Here is a 20,926-nt window from a genome sequence, read left to right as displayed (position 1 = left end):
ATTTGCCAATTTAAGGAGTTCATGATCTGAGCCACAGTCAGCTCCTGGTCTTGTTTTTGTTGACTGTCTAGAGCTCATCCATCTTTGGCTGCAAAGAATATAATCAATCTGATCTTGGTGTCAACCATCTGGTGATGTCCATGTGTAGAGTCTTCTCTTGTGTTGTTGGAAGAGGGTGTTTGCTATGACCAGTGTGTTCTCTTGGCAGAACTCTATTAGCCTTTGCCCTGCTTCATTCTGTACTCCAAGGCCAAATTTGCCTGTTACTCCAGGTGTTTCTTGACTTCCTTCTTTTGCATTCCAGTCCCCTATAATGAAAAGGACATCTTTTTTGGGTGTTAGTTCTAGAAGGTCTTGTAGGTCTTCATAGAACTGCTCAGCTTCTTCAGCGTTACTGGTTGGGGCATAGACTTGGATTACTGTGATATTGAATGGTTTGCCTTGGAAACGAACAGAGAACATTCTGTAGTTTTTGAGACTGCATCCAAGTACTGCATTTCGGACTCTTCTGTTGACCATGATGGCTACTCTATTTCTTCTAAGGGTTTCCTGCACACAGTAGTAGATATAATGGTCATCTGAGTTAAATTCACCCCTTCCAGTCCATCTTAGTTCTCTGATTCCTAGAATGTCGATATTCATTCTTGTCATCTCCTGTTTGACCACTTCCAATTTGCCTTGACTCATGGACCTAACATTCCAGGTTCCTATGCAATATTGCTGTTTATACCATCGAATCTTGCTTCTATCACCAGTCCCATCCCTATGTTAGATTGACCAAAAATTGTATTTGAATGATTTCATGTTTTGTTAATATCCAAATTTATTATACACACATACATTAAGGTTTTCATCTTTAGTAAACCACATAAAACAAAATTAATAATATATAAACAATTCATAATAGTAATAAAAGACAAATAACAATTGTTAAAATGAACAAGAATCTGAATACACATTTTTCTAGAAGATATACAAATGGCCAACAAGTCCCTGAAAAGACATTCAAAATTGTCAGGAAAATGTAAATCAAAATCATAATGAGATATCACTTTATTCTCAGTAGGATGACTATAATAAAAAAGACAAATAAGACAGATGCTGGCAAGGATGTATACAAATCAGAACTTCATATGCCATTGGTAGGAATGTAAAATGGCACAACATAGCAATTCCTCAAATGACTATCCATAGAATCACAATATGATCCAACAATTCCACTGCTAAGCATATACACAAGAGAAATGGAATATATACCCACTTCAAAGTTTTTACAGGAATGTTCATAGCAACATTGTAATAGCCAAAGAATAGAAACAACCCAAGTGAACTTCAGTCAATGAATAGATAAATAAAATGAGCTGCTAAGCTGCTAAGTTGCTTCAGTCGTGTCCGACTCTGTACAACCCCATAGACGGCAGCCCACCAGGCTCCCCCATCCCTGGGATTCTCTAGGCAAGAATACTGAAGTGAGTTGCCATTTCCTTCTCCAATGCATGAAAGTGAAAAGTGAAAGTGAAGTCGCTCAATCGTGTCCGACTCTTTGCAACCCCATGGGATCGCCTACCAGGCTCCTCCGTCCATGGGATTTTCCAGGCAAGAGTACTGGAGTGGGGTGCCATTGCCTTCTCAATAGAGTATTATTTGGCCTTAAAATGCTATGACATACTGATACATGCTACACACCATGGATAAACCTTGAAAACATTATGCTGAGTCAAAGACACTAGTCATGAAAAAAGACATATTTGATAATTCCAATTACATGAAATGTCCAGAAAAGGCTAATCTATATAAAGACAGAAGTTAAATTAGCTGTTGCTGAGGGTTAGAGGGGCTTTCCTGGTGGCTCATCGGTAAAGAATTTGACTGCCAACTCAGAGGCCGTGGTTCAAGCCCTGGCTCAAGAAGATCCCCTGGAGAAGGAAATGGCAACCCACTACAGTATTATTGCCTGGGAAATTCCATGTACAGAGGAGACTGGCAGGCTGCTACAGTCCATGGGGTCACAAAGAGTTGGATGTGACTTGGTGACCAAGCAACAACAACTAGGTTTAGGGTGGCAGAATGACGGTTGGGAGGAAGTGCAGAGTGATTGCAAACAGCTATGGGGTTTGTGATTGTAATTGTAAACAGCTATGGGAGGAAACGCAGTGACTGCAAACAGCTATGGGGTTTCTTTGGGGGATCATGAAAGTGTACTAAAGTTAATTCTGCTGATGGTTGCATAACTCTGTGACTAGATTAAAAGCCACTGAATTGTATACAAGTGGGTGAATTATAAGGTATGTGAATTATATATCAGTAAGACTGGAACAAAAAAATTATTAGAACGATAGTGGTTGAGAATAACACATCACTTAATATTCACAGAAAGGGATCTGGCTAGGTACAACACACTAAATAACAGTGTCATCCAGCACTCTTATTATTACCAATTTGGTGAACAATCCCTCTACTTCCAATAAGAAAACCAAAAGATAATGTTTAGAGCAACTTAAATTGAGTCCTGAAGTTGTTTACTTGCTCAGCTAGATAAACAAGAATTTTTTTTAACAAAAGCTTTAACTAGGCATCTCTTGTTTCAATAAAGTCCAACAGACAATTTAGTCTTTAACTTAGAGATTATTTGTAGTAGTAGAAATAAAATTTCTGCCCTGCATTGGTAAGTGTGACTTCAAACCAACACTCTCCAGTGTTATCTCTGATAAAGTAATTTGGGACATGGAACAAGATCAGAAACAAACATTTATTTAATAAACACATATTAAAAGGATATAAAATTTTATAATTGTTATAAAATTCCTCTAGCCTACTTTTCAGAATTCATGTGTGCACGATTAGTTTACTCCTATTACGATTAGTTCTTTATTTTAAATATTCAATATATCATTCACTTTTCTTACTAAATAGAGTGATGCTGTTTGGATTTCCTTCATCCAGCAAAAATCACAGTTTTACAATTTATGATGAAGTAAAGGAAACTTCGGAGAAGGCAATGGCACCCCACTCCAGTACTCTTGCCTGGAAAATCCCATGGATGGAGGAGCCTGGTGGGCTGCAGTCCATGGGGTCGCTAAGAGTCGGACCCTACTGAGTGACTTCCCTTTCACTTTTCACTTTCATGCATTGGAGAAGGAAATGGCAACTCACTCCAGTGTTCTTGCCTGGAGAATCCCAGGGACGGGGGAGCCTGGTGGGCTGCCGCCTATGGGGTCGCACAGAGTCGGACACGACTGAAGCGACTTAGCAGCAGCAGCAGGAAAGGAAACTTAATAAACAAAAACACAATGGACTTTTATTCTCTTTTTTCTTAAGAAATACTAACTAAGGAGACTAATGTCACAAATTTTTTTCACACTGTACGCAATTATTTTGATAGGAAGCAATTCATAGAAGACTATTAAATACATATCAATGTTTTATATTAAAACTGTGAGTTAATTTAAGTGACTAAAGTAATTTGCAAGAAAAAGTTAAAATTTTCACTCTGAGTAGTGTCAACTCTTATTAAGTTATATTAAAAATCACTTATCAACATTATCTTGGACATATCTGCCCTTTAATAACATACAGTTTATCTACCAGTAATATTTTATGCAAACTAGGCTTTGAAACAGTCTGAGAAATATTTGGCAAAAAAAAAAATCTAATTTTTAATTATTGTGATATAAGCAACTGAAACTGACTTGAAGTTATATTGTTGAGCTGTGAACTAGCAGAGATCTGTAGAGTTAAGTATAATGTGACAACTGAAAGAATATGAAAATTAAATTTTTGTAAAAAGTCACAAGGATCTATAGAAATTTTAAGTACACATTAACAAGGAACTGTAGTTTTCAGATGTCTGTGAATTTATTTAAATAACAACCTTTTCCCTTAAGAAATAATATAGCCTTTTTATTTTTATGCATTATGTACAATATAAGAAAGAAGTACTGTGCAGTGATGTGGTTGAAAGGTTATTATTACTCCAATGACAGAAACAAAAGTATATTATCACTTGGATGATGTCAATGAAAGGGTATCATTACTATTTCTGAGGAGAACATTTTGGTAAGTAAACACACAAGTACAGTATTTATTACATTTTAGTCTACATGTGTCTCCAAGGAAATAAAAAAGAAAAGCAATTAGTTTGTGTTGCTGGGGAAAAAATCTTTGGTTTCATTTGTTCAAGAAAAATCTCGGAATCAATTATACTTTTATCAACTTTTCCTTCCCATTCTAGCATTCTATTTTGCCATCCACTCTACAATTCTCACACATATCTATCTCAAAGTTAACTTATAAGGAAGAGTGAAAACAAAAATCCCAATTCTAAAAGAAAGCGTTTAAAGTTTTCAACGTTAAGTCTATTCACAGTTATGTATATTAAACAGAATCATATCTATTGCATCCTTATAAGCCTCTGAAAGTGAGGATATTTAAGATACGCAAATAAATTTTTCCAAAATTTAATTACTGTAAACTAAGATTAAGTTAATCTGTTATTTAAATGACTACTTATTAGCTCCTTAGAAATCAGTGCTCATTGTTCTTTGCATTTGTCCAAGTAAACGGTCAGGTGTAGAAACTTTTGAATACTATTAATGACATACAGATACAACAGATCACACCTAAAGCAATATATTTCAAAAGCAGAATTATCTTTGCAGAAAAAAAGATTGCAGCTGGAGTGTAACATATGCTAACACTACTGTTTCTCTCATCAAACTTTTCTCTTCAAATATAAATAATATTAACAAAGGAAAAAAACAGAAAGAAATTAGATACTCCAAAATCCACGGCCTGTTTTACCTCTATTGTCAGTCAGGTATATGGGATAAAATATGTAGTCTCTACATAAACAAAGCTTCCACCATGAAAGTAAAGGAAGATCCAGCTGGGGATGCTGGCTACGTGGCATTTTCTTGGCAAAATCACTTTATTGGCAATGATTTATATATGTTATATTACATAGCAGAGAACAAAAATTGTCAGATCATCCCATTTTACCAAATACTGAGACTGTCTACTTGGTTGGAGTGGTAACTGACAGATCTTTTCATACTAAAGGTATATTTTCCCTTTTGCAACTAGCAAGCAACCTGTGAAGTGATGACTTGTGTGTGCACACTCACTTCAGTTGTGTCCAACTCTGCGACGCCATAGACTGTAGTCCACCAGGCTCCTTTGTCCATGGAATTTCCCATGCGAGAATACTGGAGTAGGTTGTCACACCCTCCTCCACATATCTTCCTGAACCAGGGATTAAACTCGCATCTCTTGCATCCTCCTGCATTGGCAGGCAGATTCTTTAGCACTGTGCTACCTGGGAAGCCTTATCCTTTTCCACAGTGATGACTTACCACTGTGGAAAAAAATGTATGAAAGTTTAAATGGGAGTTAATAGATGAACAAGTCCAAACAACTATAATTATAGTATGTATACCAAGTATGTATACTAAGTATGTATACTCAGTTGCTCAGTCGTGTCTGACTCTTTGCAACCCCATGGACTGTAGCTTGCCAGGCTCCTTTGTCCATGGAATTCTCTAGGCAGGAATACTGGAGAGGGTTGCCATTGCCTTCTCCAGGGGTTTTTCCCAACTCAGGGACTGAACCTGTATCTCCTGCACTGCAGATAGTCTTCCACATTGCAGGTGGATTCTTTACTGCTAACCCACCAGGGAAGCCCCAGGGAAAATGCCAAAATTTGTTAGTCATCATAGAAATACACATGCTCAATTACCTTCCTCACTGGCACACATGTTTAAAGGGATATCTCTCTGACTCTTATGGATATGGAAGAAGAGATGCTCGGATCTTTGTTAGAAAAGTAAATTATCACATCTATTTCAGGAAGCAATCCAGCAACAATTATCAAAGTAAAACATAAACAAAGCCTTTGAGCCACAAATCATATTACTGTGCTTCAAGCTATAGATATAAAGGCACCATGGACTTCCTGGGTGGTACAGTGGATAAGAATCTGCCTGCCAATGCAGAGGACATAGGTTTGATCCCTGCACAGAAGATTCCACATGCCATGGAGCAACAATGCCACCACTGAGCCTGTGTACTCCAACTACTGAAGCCCGCGTGCCTAGAGTCTGTGCTCCGCAACAAAAGAAACCACCACAATAAGCCCATATTCTACAACAAAGAGCAGCCCGTGCTGGCCACAGCCAGAGACAGCCCACGTGCAGCAAAGAAAACACAGTGCAACCAAATATAAAAGAAATCAATTAATTTTAAAAAAGAAAGAGAGGCACCAGTACTTAGAATACATAGTTATGGGCATGGGTGTGGTTGTTGTTTTACTGGCTGTTATGAAGGGAAAAAAATAAACCTAGAAACAAACTGAACACTCATCAATGGGGAAATAAATGCCAAGGAATCGTAAGCAGTCATTAAAAGTAATGAATTAGAGCGAATGGAAGAAATTCCATGAGGTAACGTTGAGTGAGAAAATCAAAGTACTAAAAGTTATGCAGAGTTAGATTTATTTAATAAAACCAAAAGACCAAATAAAATCTCTACATATGCACATGTGTATGGATACATATGGTTATATATCCGTGGCTTTAGGAAAACAAAAAGACAAGAAACAGGCTGAGAGAAAACATATGCAAGTTATACCTGATAAAAGTACTGTGTCCAGAATATAAAAAGAACTCTTACAATCCAATAATGAGTCTTTATATAAAAGGATATGCAAATATCTAATTAACCTCCCCAAAAAAGATCTTCAATGTAAGTAGCCATTAGTAAAACAGATACTTAACCACAATGTGATACCACTATATATCTACTACAGTGGCTATAATTAAAACAGCTGACAATCTCAGGTATTGGTAAAATGCAGTGAAACTGACATCTTGCATTTCTGGTCATCTTGTTGTTCAGTCGTGTCCGACTCTTTGTGACCCCATGGACGGTAGCCTACCAGGCTCCTCCATCCATGGGATTTTCCAGGCAAGAGTACTGTAGTGGGTTGTCATTGCTTTCTCCAGGGGACCTTCCTGACCCAGGGATCAAACCCGTGTCTCCCTCATTGCAGGCAGACGCTTTACCCTCTAAGCCACATATAATGATACAGCTACTTTGGAAAACTGGTAGTTTTTAAGTTTGTTAAAAAGTAAAATGTATACTTACCATATAACCCAGAAATATGTATCTTATGTATCTACCCAAGAGAAATGAAAACATATTTACACAGATACTTGTAGGCAGATAAATACTATTTATATTCCTTTGCTTAGAATAATTCACAATAGCTAAAAACTAGAAACAATCCATACGTCCATAAACTGGTGAATGGAAAAATAAAATATGATATACTCAAACATGAAATATTGCTCAGCAATTAAAGGAACAAAGGTCAACATTATAGAGATAGAAAAAATATCAATGATTTTTCAGGGACTAGAGTAGGAGCAGAGGTTAACTGCAAAGAAGTACAAGGAAATTTTTTTAGTGATTAAATCTTATAAAACCAGACTGTGGTGATGACTTGCATAATTATATAAATTTACTAAGCTTCATTGAACTGTATACTTTAAATGAGTGAATTTTTATATGTAAATTATCCTTCAATGTTGCTGCTACTGCTAAGTCGCTTAAGTCTTGTCCGACTCTGTGCGACCCCATAGATGGCAGCCCACCAGGCTCCCCTGTCCCTGGGATTCTCCAGGCAAGAACACTGGAGTGGGTTGCCATTTCCTTCTCCAACGCATGAAAGTGAAAAGTGAAAGTGAAGTTGCTCAGTAGGGTCCGACTCTTAGCAACCCCATGGACTGCAGCTCGCCTGGCTCCTCCATCCATGGGATTCTCCAGGCAAGAGTACTGGAGTGGGGTGCCATTGCCTTCTCCCATCCTTCAATAAAGCCATTAAAATATTAGATACGTAAGTTACTGGGGAAAGGGAATGTGTTTGGTTATGTTATTGAATTGACGGAAAGAACGGTTGGGACAGCAATTGAAAAAGAAAAAGCTTGATGATAAAATTCATATCTTCAAAAAAGATGTTATATGATATCAATTTTTCAAATACTTATCTGAGTGCATCAGATATTAGGCAATATGAGAATTTTCTAATACTTTAAATTTTCAAAATAAAACAAAGTGAATAACAGACATTTCAAGAATCAGAAATGTATATTTTGGGCTAAAAATGTTATTTTTTTTTCAATTCTGTAACTTAAATAGACACTAGCCTGACCATAACTTTGTTATACAACCCATTATAATCCCTCAGAGGGACAATCTCAACATTAATTTAAAGGAAATGCGATTGGAAGAAATAATAAACGCCTTCCTAGTTTGGCCCATAGAAGAGAGTATCTCCTGATGGAAGGGAATCACTGGATCACTTTAACCATATTTTGTTCTGAGATTCACACTGGTTTTTTGTTTTGCTTATAGATTGTTGCTGTAATCACCATGCTAGCCAAGGAGGATCTTTTTTTTTTATATCAGGTTGGATAAATGAACATTTCTTGGTTCCCCACAGCACAGTTCAGACATAGTTAGAAAGTTCACAGAAGATTATTTTAAAAATCCTTGAAGAAAAGGGCCATATCTTATCATTTGTATATTTTTAGAACTGCTGGCAAGTATGCTGCCCAGTAAGTACAAATTAACTAAACAAAAAAAGAAAATATAAAGAGTATCATTATACAAGTTAAACTGGTTTGCATCAGATACATTTCCCCCCTCCTCTGGAGTGTAGACCTGTTTCATCCAAGTAGGACCTAGGACAAAGCTGAGATTTTACCAAAGTCTCCTTGTAGTCTCTGGTTTCTCTCCATGCGGTACACAAAATCCATCACAGATCCTTCTTAATGTAGAGATACTTTAAAGATCAAATGAAGGAGATAGACTCCCTGCTTCATTCTATTCAGGGTCTGACTTTGAAGTTCAAATTCCCTGTAAAAAGAATCACTTTTTCTCCAGTTAACTGACACAAGCAGTTACTTTTCCAATTAAACTGTCTCTGTTTATCGTCATCTCAAAAAAACTCTAATCTCAATATTCATGAGATAGACATGAGAGCTATAAAGGAATTGGGGTGTGGAGTTTTGTTTCTTTGCATCACGTTCTACATTTTCATTATCGTCTTTCTCTGAATATCTCACATTGGCCTTCTACACTATCATATCCAATAAGCTTCCAAGCATTATCATTTATACTAGCAAAATACCTTTTTCATTCTTGCATTCCCTGTCAATGCTAACTCTGAGCTATTATTTTGACCTCTTAAAGTACATCTTCATTTCTTGAGAATTAGAAAATAAAGAAAAACTTGAGGTTGTTGTTGTCGTTTACTCAGTGGTGTCCAGCTCTTTGTGAGGCCATGGACTGCAACACGCCAGGCTTCCCTGTCCTTCATCATCTCCCAGAGTTTGCTCAAACTCATGTCCATTGAGTTAGTGATGCCAACCAACCATCTCGTCCTCTGTTGTCCCTTCTCCTCCTGTCCCAGCATCAGGGTCTTTTCTAATTAGTCAGCTCTTTGCATCAGGTGACCAAAGTATTGGAGCTTCAGCTTCAGCATCAATCCTTCTAATGAATATTCAGCAATTAATTCCTTTAATATTGACTAGTTTGATCTCCTTGTAGTCCAAGGAACTCTCAAGAGTCCTCTCCTATACCACGGTTCAAAAGCATCAATTATTTGGCACTCAGTCTTCTTTATGGTCCAACTCTCATATCTGTACATGACTGCTGGAAATGCTATAGCTTTGACTATACAGACCTCTGTTGGCAAAGTAATGTCTCAGCTTTTTAGTACACTGTCTATCTAGATTGGTCATAGCTTTCCTTCTAAGGAGCAAGCATGTTTTAATTCCACGGCTGCGCTCACCATCCAGGGTCATTTTGGAGCCCAAGAAAATAAAATCTGTCACTGCTTCCACGTTTTCCCCTTCTATTTGCCATGAGATGATAGGACCAGATATCATGATCTTAGTTTTTTTATTGTTGAGCTTCAATCAGCTTTTTCACTCTCCTCTTTCACTCTCATCAAAAGGCTCTTTAGTTCACATAAAGAATATCAAAATGGTTCTGTGAAACAACTGAACCTTTGAGATATGACACACTTAAACAAACTAGTAAATAAGTTAATATGTACATTCTTCAATAGACTCTTTTGGACTCAAAAGTTTGGACTCCCAAACTTTTCTGGACTCTTTCCTTTGCAGAAGTCTTTTTGTCAGCAGCTACCAAATGACCATTACCCAAGTCATGTGTTTCATAAATAAAAATGAGGTCCTAGATGGGTAATATGAGCAAAGCTTAAAAAGGACTTTTATTAAGTGTAGATAGGCTCATAAAGAGAGACAGTGCAGAATCAAAAGGCTTGCAACAGGCTCAGGTCTGAAGGGGTTATGAAAGGGAGCAGTTATAGGAACTCAGAGAAAGTAGCTTTATGAGAAAGCCCATCTGAAAGGAGTTGGGGGCTTCAGTTGAGGGAGCAGCTAATCTGTGGTGACCGGGTTACCTCGAAAAGGAATAAACATCCTAAATACTTTCTCCTCTCACTCTCACCTTCTGAAAGTACATGTGTCCCAGATGGGCTAAATGTAACTGAAAGCAAACACAGGGGCTCTCAAGCATGGTACCCATAAACATGAGCATCCTGGACCTATGGAGCAGTGTGAGGAAGAGTGGAGAGTGAATCTGGAAGGGTCAACAAGGCATGTTTCCAACATATCACAGGTTGCTAATAATTATACAAAAGCAAAGAAAAGGTATGTTGGCAAAATAACTGCTTGCTAAAATTAAGTCAGATCCTAAGCATGGGAAGAATATAGTGTGTACTCTTTTCAAAACTTTAACTGAACAAATTTTAAAGACAATAGAATTGGTGTCTCACAGAAATCAAAATCAAAGATTCAGTAGAATCTTCATACAATCATTCATACAATGATTAGTATACCTGACTCTCTCCAGCTATCCTGTAAACTTGAGAGCAGAAACTTAATTATTTTTCTGTCCCCATTGCCTGAGATATATTTATTGAATGTATAAATGAATGAAAAGAATGAATCAACTCTATAGTCTAAACTAATACTCAAGGCTTGCCTAGTAACACTTTCCTTTTAAATTTATTTAACTCAAGTACAGTTGATATACAATATTATGTTAGTTTCAGGTATACAACATATTAATTTGATAATCAAATACATTATGAAATGATCATCACAATAAGTCTACTAACCATCACCATACAAATGATTATTGTATTAATAACTATTTAAATATTGAGACTAAAATGAAAGTTAATCGCTCAGTCGTGTCCAGCTCTTTGTGATCCCAGGGACTGTATCCTGCCCGACTCCTCTGTCTATGGAATTCTCCAAGCAAGAGTACTGGAGTGGGTTGCCATTTCCTTCTCCAGGGCATCTTCCCTACCCAGGGATTGAACCCAGGTCTCCAGCATTGCTGGCAGATTCTTTACCAACTGAGCCACTGGAGAAGCCCAATAATTTCATTATTACCTACCTCTATTTCTCTACTCTTGTCAAACTAATTCCAAGTATCCTATTTTTTTTTCCATCTGATAACTTTGATAGCCTTGTGTTCTCTTCAAGAACAGAATTTCTCAAACCTGATTCTTGACAATAAGATCTGATTGTTATTATTATTTTGGAGGGGACTGTCCTGTACATTATAGGATGTTTAGCAGCATCCCACTAGGTGTCAGTAGCACTTCCCAAGTTGTGACAACCAAAAATCAAAAATGCCTCCAGATATTACTAAATGTAACCCTGGGGTGGGAGGAGGAGGTAGGAAAGTGGGATTGTCCCTCATTGAACCACTGTTTTACAATACCATTTCTCCCTTTTTTTTCCCCAATAAAGCCACTTCTAAGATGCCACCTTTACAGAAATTTTATATTTCCTGAAACTATGTATCTCCCTTTCCTCAGCCATTATAATAATGACTTTTAATCTTATCCAGAGACCCTATCACTTTCCACCTTGAATTGGTTTGCCTGAATTCTTCTATTAAATGTAATTGCTATGAGAATGAGAACATTTCTATATTTTTCAATACAATTTATCTTTTGTAGTATAAATTCAATAAATATTTTTAAATGAATGGTTTTGTTTTTTCTATATGCAGAGTTACCATCAGATAGTCAGTTTCTCTTTGCAATTAAGTAAAGGGCTTTAGAGAAAGGTAAATCTTTGAGGCTCTAACATGGAAAATTTCTTTTCATAATAAGGAGTTAGGAGCAGTATTTACTCACTTCCTAGGGTATGAAAGAGGCTTATGACCATGAGAAAAACAAAATTTAGAAAAACTAACTATCCATGATTTCAAACATCAAAATTCAGTGCAGGATTTCAGATGCTTTTTATAAACGTTGTTTCTTTTTTAAGATTCCTAATTAACATAGGGGTCCAAATTAAGCATTTAAAAAGAAATTAAGTAGACCAAATGTGTGGTTTTCATTGGCTGATATTTACCATAAAAATTTACCTTTAATAATGAGGCCTATAAAGTTGTTTTCATCTTCAAAGTGCTTTAAGACATTAATTACTGTAAGACTCCTATGCAATGAATAATTAAGTATTATTATCTCTCTCTTTATTGATGGGAAAATGAAACAAAATTGTTTAAGAACTTTCTCCAACTTATTTAGGTCAGGTACAGTGTTAAATATGTAACTCTTTTCAGCACATCTTTTTTTACTTTAAAAATATGATTTAAGAATGATCTTTACAAAATATATTTTACAAAGTTTGGTAACAGAAAATCTCAAATAAGTTTTAATATCAGAGATATAAATAATAAACTCTCCTCTTCCACTAAATATTAAATCAAACTTCAATTTTCAGTGTTCCAGTTTGAACTATAAAACTTTAAAAAGTGGTAAGTGATTTCCAGAAATAATATTTCCATTCCTTCAGCATCACTATTAGTAATTGGATGAACATTTTCTTCAAGAAAATATGTAGTCTTTTAAAAATTCTAGCTCAAACAGATAATACAGTTCAAAACATAGTCCGATCATATTCCGGGATTTACAAACCTAGCACGTCCCTTGGGAGATAAATGACATGATATTTACTATGTTGTCGTATTTTATAATGTACTTGGAAATAAACTGTTGGAAAGTTTTGCATATTTCTGTCAATTTTGTGTTTGTGAATTTGCAGTTTCACATGAATTATAGGATATGTTCACAGATTTAGAGAAACAAACTGCTTGTCCTCTTCATTCCATAGAGTATGGATGTGTCTTTGTATGTGCACCACTTACTTATAATACAGGTATTCAAAATGACATCTATATCTGCCCAATATAAATTTATATTTCCTTGACACTGTTGACCATTTCTGTGCTTCTTTTCCAAAGTGGTCACTTAAGTAGCAACTTCTCAACAAAACACCCACTTTCTACAATCATACCTTGTTTTCTGCTGAGCAGTATTAATTTCTACACAAGAGGTCAACCTATAACTTCACTTCTTAAGAAAATACAAACATTTACCAGTTTTACAGTTGTATCCATTAGCTGCTTAATAGTTTAGGATTGCAATGCAGGAAGCATTTAAGAAAGGAAGGAAGCCAAGAGAGCTGATGGTGAGAGGAAATGTGTCAGTGTTTAACATTTCAAATAAAGGTTGTCTACTCAGTGTAAAGGAAGTGAAGGAGAAGAAGGAACATGATAGAGAAGTATTAGGAGTTTCTATAACAGCAGAAAGGAGAGATTCTAGGAGCAATCACTGTCAGTGCCATTATGCTGTCACTTTTAGCTGCCATCTCTGGGGTCGCACAGAGTTGGACACGACTGAAGCGACTTAGCAGCAGCAGCAGCAGCAGCAGAATGACTCAACTCATATCATGGAAGTCTGGAACTCCAGCAGGACAGAAATATGGTTAACCCCTGAAAAAACAGCCATTGAAAATGTTGCCCTGAAACAGCATTTTTCTTACTGTGTATACATTTTTTGGTATCTACATGCTTGTCACCATGACATTAATCAGAATGTGTGGGTGAGAGAAATCAAAAGAATAAGAAAATGCCTCTGAGAGGAAACAGAAAGCAGTCAATGCTAACATTTCTCCTAAATTCAAATGGAATATGCGAGTATAAAAATACAGTCAGACAGTGAAAGAGACACAGATGTAAAGAACAGACTTTTGGACTCTGTGGGAGAAGGCGAGGGTGGGATGATTTGAGAGAATAGCATTGAAACATGTATATTATCATATATGAAATAGATCGCCAGTCCAGGTTCAGTGCATGAGACAGGGTGCTGAGGGCTGGTGCACTGGGATGCCCCTGAGGGATGGGATGGGGAGGGAGGTGGGAGGGAGGGTCAGGATGGGGAACACATGCACACCCAGGACTGATTCATGTGCATGTATGGCAAAAACCACCACAATACTGTAAAGTAATTAGCCTCCAATTAAAATAAATAAATTCTAAAAATTACAGTCATGAATATTTCATTTGCTCCTTTGTTTTCTTGCAGAAGTTATTTGAGTCTCCAGTGATTGAATAAAAATTTGGCAAAATATGACTTAAGAGGTATATTAAGGTTAAACCTTAGATTAGGTTATGGTTGTCTTTATTAAAGTACAAACATTATTTTGAAGAGATGAAGGCAAAAAGGGAGCCATGGAAGGATGGATGAACATAAGAAAAAGGACATAAAAAATGTCTTCACTGACTACATACTACTCTGTAAGATGCACCTGTTAATCATTTTTACATGCATCATATTTAATTCTCACAGTATACCTATAACATGTGGATTTATATACTAATTTTTATAAATAAAAAAATCTATTGTTTCTATCCATTTTCTTTATCCATTCCTTTATCTCAAGGAATGGATAGAAAAGACTGGTATACATACACAATGAAATAATATTCAGCCATTAAAAATAATTAAATAATGTCATTTGCAGCAACATGGATGGGCCTAGAGAGTGTCATGCGAAGTAATTAAGTCAGACAGAGAAGAAGGAAAATATCATATTATACCCCTTATATGTGGAATCTAAAAAGAAATGATACAAATGAACTTACTTACAAAATAGAAATAAACTCACAGACTTAGAAAATAAACTTATGGTTGACAGAGGGAAAGCATAGTTAGGGATTTGGGAAGGTCATGTCACACTGCTATACTGCTATATTTAAAGTGGATAAACAACAAAGACCTCTGGTATAGCACATGGAACTCTGCTCAATTTTATGTGCCAGCCTGGATGGGAAGGGGGTTTGTGGGAGAATGGATACATGCATATGTATGGCTGAGTCCCTTCATGGCTCACCTGAAACTACCACAACATTGCTAATCTGCTACACTCCAATACAAAATATTTTTGGTTTTAAAAAATTAAAATTAAAAAAAAAAATCTTCCAACAACAAGAGCCCAGGGGCAGATAGTTTCAGAGGTGAATTCCACCAAAAGTTTAAAGAGCTAACACCTACCCTGTTTAAACTCTTCCAGAAAATTGCAGAGGAAGGAAAATTCCCAAACCCATTCTATGTGGCCAGGATCACCCTGATACTAAAGCCAGATTAAAATGCCACACACACACAAAAAAAGAAAATTATAGGCCAATATCACTGATGAATATAAATGCAAAAATCCTCAACAAAATTCTAGCAAACAGAATCCAACAACATATTAAAAAGGTTATATATTATGATCATGCCAGTTTTATCCCAGCGATGCAAGGATTCTTCAATATACACAAATCAATCGATGTGATACAGCATATTAACAAATTGAAAGATAAAAACCGTATGATCATTTTAATAGATGCAAAGAAAGCCTTTGACAAAATTCAACATTCATTTACAATAAAAACTTTCCAGAAAGTAGGCACAGAAGGAACATACTTCAGCATAATAAAGGCCATGTATAACAAAGCCACAGAAAACATTATCCTCAATGGTGAAAAACTGAAAGCATTTCCTCTGAAATCAGGAACAAGAAAGGGTGCCCACTCTCACCACTATTATGCAACATAGTTTTGGAAGTCCTGGCCACACCAATCAGAGAAGATATAGAAATCAAATGAATCCAAATTGGAAAAGAAAAAAATGCTCACTGTTTGCAGATGACATGATTCTCTACATAGAAAACCCTAAAGATGTCACCAGACAATTACTAAAGCTAATCAATGAATACAATAAAGTGGTAGGATATAAAACTGATACACAGAAATACCTTTCATTACTATATATGCCAATAATGAAAAATAAGAGAGAGAAATTAAGGAATCAATCCCATTCACCATTGCAACAAAATAAATAAAATACTTAAGAATAAATTTACCTAAAGAGACAAAAGACTTGTATGCAGAAAACTAAGATACTGATGAAAGAAATCAAAGAAAACACAAACAGATGGAGAGATATAGCATGTTCTTGGATTGGAAGAATCAATGTGGTGAAAATGGTTATACTACCTAAATCAATCTACAGATTCAATGCAATCCCTATTAACAACCAATGGTATTTTTCACAGAACTAAAACAAATAATTTTACAATGTTTGTGGAAACTCAAAAGACCCCAAAGAGCCAAAGCAATCTTGAGAAAGAAATATGGAATTGGAAGAACCATCTTTCCTGACTTCAGACTATATTACAAAGCTACAGTCATCAAGACAGTATGGCACTGGTACAAAAACAGAAATATAAACAAATGGAACAAGACAGAAAGCCCAGAGAAAAATCCACGCGACTATGGACACTTTATCTTTGACAAAGAAGACAAACATGTACAATGGAGAAAAGACAGTCTCTTCAATAAGTGGTATTGGTTGGGAAAACTGGTCAACCACATGTAAAAGAATGAAATTAGAACATTTCTTAACACTATCCACAAAAATAAACTCAAAATGGATTAAAGATCTAAACGTAGGTCTTTAAAGAAACTATGTAGGTCAGAAACTATAAAACTTAGAAAAAAACATAGGCAGAACACTTTCTGACATAAATCACAGCAAGATCTTCTATGATCCACCTCTTAGAGTAGTGCAAATAAAAACAAAAATAAACAAATGGGAACTATTTAAACTTAAAAGTTTTAGCAAAATGAAGGAAACTATAAGCAAAATGAAAAGACAACCTTCAGAATGGGGGAAAATAATAGCAAATGAAACAACTGACAAAGAATTAATCTACAAAATATACAAGCAACTTATGCAGCTCAATATCAGAAAAACAAACAACCCAATTAAAAAATGGGAAAAGACCTAAACAGACATTTATCCCAAGAATACATACAGATAGCTAATAAGTACATGAAAAGATGATCACCATGGCTCATTATTAGAACAACACAAATCAAAAGTACAATGAAGTATCACCTCATATCACACAGGTCAAAATGACCATCATTATAAAGTCTACAAACAATAAATGCTGAGAGGGTGTGGAAAAAAGAGAACCCTCTTACATTGTTGGTAGAAATGCAAACTGATACAACCACTGTAGAGAACAGTATGGAGATTCCTTAGAAAACTAGGAATAAAACTACCATACAACCCAGCAATTGCACCACTGGGCATGTACTCTGAGGAAACCAGAATTGAAAAAGATACATGTATCCCAATGTTCATTGCAGCACTATTTACAATAACTAGGACATGGAAGAAACCTAGATGTCCATCAGCAGATGAATGGATAAGGAAGTTGTGGTACATATACACAATGGAATATTACTCAACTATAAAAAGGAACACATTTGAGTCCATTAAGTGAGGTGATGAACCTAAAGCCTTTTATACAGAGTGAAGTAAGTCAGAAAGAGAAAGACAAGTATCATATATTAATGCATATACATGGAATCTAGAAAGATAATACCAACAATCCTACATGCAGGGCAGCAAAGAAGACGTAGACATAAAGAACAGACTTCTGGACACATTGGGAGAAGGAGAGGCTGAGATGATGTGAGAGAATAGCACTGAAACATATACATGACTGTATATAAAATAGACAGCCAGTGGGAGCCTGATGTATGATACAGTGAACCCAAAGCTGGTGCTCTTAGACAACCTGGAGCGATGGGGTGGGGAGAAGGGTGGGAGGGGGGTTCAGGAGGGAGGGAACACATGTATGTCTATGGCCAATTCATGTTTATATACACCAGAGGCCATCACAATATTGTAAAGTAATTATCCTCCAGTGAGAATAAATAAATAACATTTTTAAAATTCTTAGGGAGTACAACAGTCTAACATATAACATATATTTATTTATTCACTGGTTAGAATACTATATAATATGATCCTTTCAGAAGACTAATAAAAATATAGTGAGAAAGATTTGACATAGACAGAAAAGACAGAGAAAGAGAAGAAAGAAAAGGAGAACATCATAGCACAGACTTATTTCTGGATAGCTCTGCCAAAATTTAATGCAATGCCATTAATCTTACCATGTATTTATCATCAGACAGTTTTCAATTCATTCAATGCCACTCATATCTCAGCCATAATGACACAGTGCCAATTAAAATTAATTTTTCATATATTTCTTCAGATACTTTTAATGGTTTATTAAATTCCAGAAGCTACATATTACATCTACTGTCTTCTATTCTCAAAGTTTGTAATTCGACAGGAAGCTATCATTCTTAACATAATTTATCCTTTGTAAAACCATGTTACTTATTGTTCACTGATTCCAGTGCCCTCTAAAATTCCCAGATGCTATATATATATCAGTTTATAGGAAAAACTGGTTTATCAAAATCAATTAAAATTTCTTTATGATTACATACTCTTTCTACTTCACCTTCCACAGTATCTATATATTTCATATAAAGATCTAAAAGTGGAGTACTTTCTGTTTCTTTGCATGGTTATTTTCTAAAATATTGTTTCCTTAAACATTTAGAAAGTCAAAGAGGTTACTTGCTTTGCAGAAAGGAAAATAACCAAGAGCTCTAGCCTTTTTTTCTTGCTAAAATAGATTATAATTTTGAGTAGTTTGAGAATGACAAAAAGTCAGAGGTTACAAATTTTATTGATTTTTTTTTTTTTGATGCTTTTGCTATCATGAAACTCTGATGTCTATCTGGAAAGAATGAGAAATATAAAGTATCAAATCTAGATTCATTGGGCTCTGGAGTTATTTGTGCTCAATGTGGGTATCCCTTCATATACAATTTAGGATTTGAACAGCTGCATAAGACAGAAAACAAAAATTACTAATGTCTTGAACAAAACCATAGTATAATTCTCTCTCGTGTAAAATAATTTTGGGGTAAGGCAGTCAAGAGATTTCAGAGACTTGTGCTTCCCATTCTAAAGGTCAATTATGGTTTGAAAAAAAAGGAGAGGAAGACAAAGAGCATATTTCCTCTTTTTAAAGAAGACTGCATAAATCCCACAAAAATGTCCACTTATATGAATGAAAAGAAGTCAGTCACATGATCAAACCCAACAATAAGATAGGAAACACTCTTTTAGCTGGTGAGAAAATCAGAATTCTGTCATAAAAGAAGCAAATGGACATTAGGAGGCAATTAAAAATCCATGACACAGCAGTGTTCCCTCTTTGTCCCTCATTTTTAAAAGCATTCTTTAAATACTTTTAAAATCATCAGCTATATTCTTTTCTTTGAGTAACGGCTTTCATTATCTAGTACCTAACTTATCAACTCTATGTAGTTGTCATTGTTTTCAAAGTTCTATTTATTATTCAGTTCTGTCTCTAAAGTTCTTAATTTCCAAATGACTACTGTCTTTTCTGGGGGACTTCCCTGGTGGCTCAGTAGCAAAGGATCCATCTGAGAATGCAGGAGACACGGGTTTGATTCCTGGGTTGGGAAGATACCCTGGAGGAGGAAATGGCAACCCACTCCAGTATTCTTGCCTGGGAAACCACATGGACAGAGGAGCCTAGCAGGCTAATTCATGGGGTTGCAAAAGAGTTGGACACAACTTAGCGACTAAACAATAACTGTCGTTTCTACTCGACTTTTCTACAGTGTGACAGACACACTGCTTTGCACTCATCTCACCAAACCCCTATTCTATTTGTTTGCAGGGGGATGCAAGGGGTGTACAGAAGACTATATTTACCAGTCTCCTTTACTATAAATTAAAACCATATGACTAAATTAAGGCCAATGGAATACTGAAAGAAGGGATATATTCTTAAAAGATCCCCTCTGATAGTTCACTCTTTCTCCTATATCTGAGACATGTGTGATGGAATCCAAGATGGCAGAGCTAAAGGTCTGAAGACGTCTACAGGTGTAAACCATATTTTAGAGATAAACAATCCAGGAAAAATTACTACACAAACCCCTATCAGACTTCCTGTTAAAATTATGAGATTTGCCATTATTTATTCCATAAAGCATTAATTATACTGATTAACACAAACAGGTATCAATAATTTTAAGGGTTTATTATATTTTCTAGTGAATCAAATACAGTTCATACCAGATTAGCTCTGTTATGTGGACGAATTGTGTTTAAAATGGTAGGTTTTCTTGATATCAACCAGACAGATTAAAATCCAAGGTTAATCAAATTATGAAAGAGGAATTATATATAATAGCATGAAGGAGAAAAATCACAATCAATTAGGGAAAATTCTGGAAACTCTTCAAATAAGTCTAATGATTTTGACTAGCATTCTTTCAATGCTATGTATACCCATTGTCTCTATGATCACAGCTGTTGTTTAATCTCTGTTTTAGCACAAACACAGAGCATCTTACTTTGTACAGAATAAGTGTTCCATTATAATGATGATAATGTTAATGATTAAAGTCACATGGAAGATGTATGATGAGAGGAATGAAGAGAAACTTTTACAAATACAATAGGACCCCTTCTAAAGTTTTTAGAAAACTTCAGTATATTGGGCTTCCATGATAGCTCAGTTGGTAAAGAATCCACCTGCAATGCAGGAGACTCTGGTTTGATTCCTGAGTGGGG

The sequence above is a fragment of the Bos grunniens genome, chromosome 9 (genome assembly GCF_055505025.1).
Source record: "Bos grunniens cultivar Pamir isolate PY7600 chromosome 9, Bosgru_T2T1.0, whole genome shotgun sequence".
Classification (NCBI taxonomy): Eukaryota; Metazoa; Chordata; class Mammalia; order Artiodactyla; family Bovidae; genus Bos; species Bos grunniens.
Note: the sequence above shows the minus strand (reverse complement) of the source record.